The sequence below is a fragment of the Pongo abelii genome, chromosome 8, assembly GCF_028885655.2.
Source record: "Pongo abelii isolate AG06213 chromosome 8, NHGRI_mPonAbe1-v2.0_pri, whole genome shotgun sequence".
Taxonomy (NCBI): domain Eukaryota; kingdom Metazoa; phylum Chordata; class Mammalia; order Primates; family Hominidae; genus Pongo; species Pongo abelii.
Window position 1 is genome coordinate 95,374,037 of NC_071993.2, and position 3,218 is coordinate 95,377,254.

The following is a 3,218-nucleotide window of genomic DNA, read 5'->3' on the forward strand; positions in this document are numbered from 1 at the left end:
AAATCCAATCCTTATTTTTTTTAACTGTGTATGTTCTTTCATTTTTAAAACTAAAATACGTAGTTTTTTCCTCTATATTCTCATTGACCTTAGGCCCTCCAGCCATTAAATCAGTGTCATTCATCATCTCAGGGGAAATGGCAGATTATAAATCAATCTAAGAAGCCTGTTGAGTTTCAAAATAGAATTTACATAACATATCAAAAACAATAATCTTTAACATTTTCAATTGCAGGAGATAACTTTTTAAAAATGTTTTTTTCAAAAGTACATGGAATTACATATATTATAAAAATAGAGTTTTGAGAAATACTTGATGATATGAAAGCTAATGTTCCTCTATGCTAAATGAAGAGTAAAAACACTTTTCAAGTTTTATAAAGGAGTTTGGGGAGAAAAGAAAAAGAAGGAGAGCCTGGATGCCAATGTAATATTGCTTGCCTTGTGATCATTTCAGGCAAAGTCCCAGATGTAGGGAGATCATAGAAACCATAGAGGGGCTGTGCCTCACTTCCCAGAGTGTATAGCCTGAGAAGAGGGAAGTTGCCTTTCCAGCCTGTTGTGTGTTAAGAGCAGCAATGGTTGAGTTATATTCCTAGGTAACTAGATCTGAGGCTGGACTCACAAAACATTATGCACTGTCGTTTGGTGCATATAAGATCCAAGAATTTCTTATACATGAGATGTGTAGATATATTCAAGAGAGTACTAGAAGATGGAAAGAGGACTAAGATTTGGAATGAAAGGATACTGTCAATAAATGCAACACATATAATAGGAAGCACGGACTGTGGCAAGACAATGGGCATCACCAGGAGATGTACACTAAAATCTCTCTCAAAATTGCATGCAGACTTCCCGTTTCCAGTTTATCACATAAGAAGATTGAAAGTCACCACTCAGTCCAAACAACAAATAAAAGTTCAGTAGACTGAAAAATCAACAATTCCTCTTGTCAGTCTTTTTGACAGTTAACACACTTTTCTAAGTTTTACTTTCAGGAGCTTGATCAGGTTCTCTCAGTAAATATTGGAGAAAAATTCTCTTGTGCTCTAGCAGACAGAGAAAAATAGAAACCGTTTTGAAACAGGTGACAACACTCTGCTCTTAACAAGGCCTGTCCTCAGAAGAAAACTAGTTAACCATAGCCTAACCTGCAGGGTTTTTTCAAAGCCTAATGAACCTGAAGGAAAAATCATACTCAACTCCTGCCTACTCTAGCTATCTCCTCAAAGTGGAACTGAGAAGCACTTCTGAAGTTCACAGTCCAGAGGCACAGGCTCACTAAAAGACTGAGACCTAACATTGGGACTATAGAACGCTTCGCCTCCCTCACATCTCACCACTATGTTACCACCTACTCTGGTGGAGGATGTTGTTAATGAGGGAGGCTATGAATGTGCGGGGGCAGGAAATATATGGGAAATCTTTGTACCTTCCTCACAATTTTGCTGTGAACCTCAAATCAATCTAAAAAATAAATCCTTAAAAAAATTGCATGCAAGGATATATGCCACAGGGGAAGATAAGCTTTTCTTCATTCCATTTCCTGAATACTGCATAACTTCCGGGGACATTTGTAGTCCCCGGGGAGACCAAGATGCTAAGAAGAAAGTCTAGAATTGAGTGTGAATTTACCACATAAAGACTAACAAAAACGATCCATAATTTGCTGAATTGGAGAATTAAGTTTTCTGCATTAAGCAAAACAGGAGTTGAAAGGCAAGTTCAGCTAGTTTTGAGGTTGATAAATTTGTAGTTAACACATGCTTATGGACGTCTGAAATTATTATACAAATGAGGCAGGAAAATAAGGTCCAAAGGCAGGGATCCTAAGGACTTCCTAGAACTAAATCAAATGGAAAAAAAACTCCAACTCTATAGAGCAAGAAAATAACTTTGTAACTGCACTTCAGCTATGTCAGGAAGCATCCTCTTTATTTGCCTAGGGTGTACAACAAGTAAATATCTTTGTAACTTCACTTCATCCTCTCCAATTACACAGGGCTTACACCAGGTAACCAGTGGGAAACCTCTAGAGGATATTTAAATCCCAGAAAATTACGTAACCAGGATTTTGAGCCGCTTGTTCAGGCCTGCTCCCCTCCATGGAGTATACTTTTGTTTTCAATAAATCTCTGCTTTTGCTGCTTCATTCTTTCTGTTCTTTGTGCATTTTGTCCAATTCTTTGTTCAAAATGCCAAGAACCTGGACCCCCTCCACCAGTAACACAAATATAAATTAAACATACAGATAGAGAAATACAATATGTGTATAGGTTATTATGAAAGCTGCTAGGGAAGGTAAATAATAACTTGCAAAATTATAGTTAAGGCTATGAAGAAGTCCTTGTTTTCTTTGGTAAACCTTGGCACTAAAATAGTACTGAGAATAGATACATCTTTAGAGATATCTTTTTAAAGAGCTCCGGAATGTTAATATGACTTAAACATTACTTCAGTGGTTTCAAATGATCCTTCAAAGAAGGCAAATATAATGGGATAATAATTCAGAAGTATTACTCATGTTGATATTTAAAGAATAAATTGGAAGTCTCTGATAATGGTGGACTAAATAACTTAGATCTGGAAAAAGCATAAAAAGTATCTGATTGAAGACAATGGAAAGCTAAAAACACAATGAAGAATTGCATCCAAGAAAAGGAAACCCGACCGGGTGCAGTGGCACACGCCTGTAATCCCAGCACTTTGGGAGGCTGAGGCGGGTGGATCACGAGGTCAAGAGATCGGGACCATCCTGGCCAACATGGTGAAACCCCGTCTCTACTAAAAATACAAAAATTAGCTGGGTGTGGTGGTGTGCATCTGTAGTCCCAGCTACTCGGGAGGCTGGGGCAGGAGAATCGCTTGAACCCGGGAGGCAGAGGTTGTGGTAAGCCGAGATCATGCCACTGCATTCTAGCCTGGGCAACAGAGCAAGACTCTGTCTCAAAAAAAAAAGGAAACCCGAAGAAGTGAGAGGGCGCTGTATGTATCTATATCCCAGCAACACCTACTTACTGGGGAAGTATGGCTAAAAGCCCCCCCAATTAATGGAGAATAGAAATTGGAATTCAGTCCACCAACAGGAAGTTTCCTCTGATAAGCCTCAATCCTCAGCCTTTGGGTTGTAACCCCAGAGTACTGTACCTCAAGAATAAGGTTAAAATGAAAATTGATCACTTATTTAGGAGCTGTAGTCCAGCTTTGAATCATAA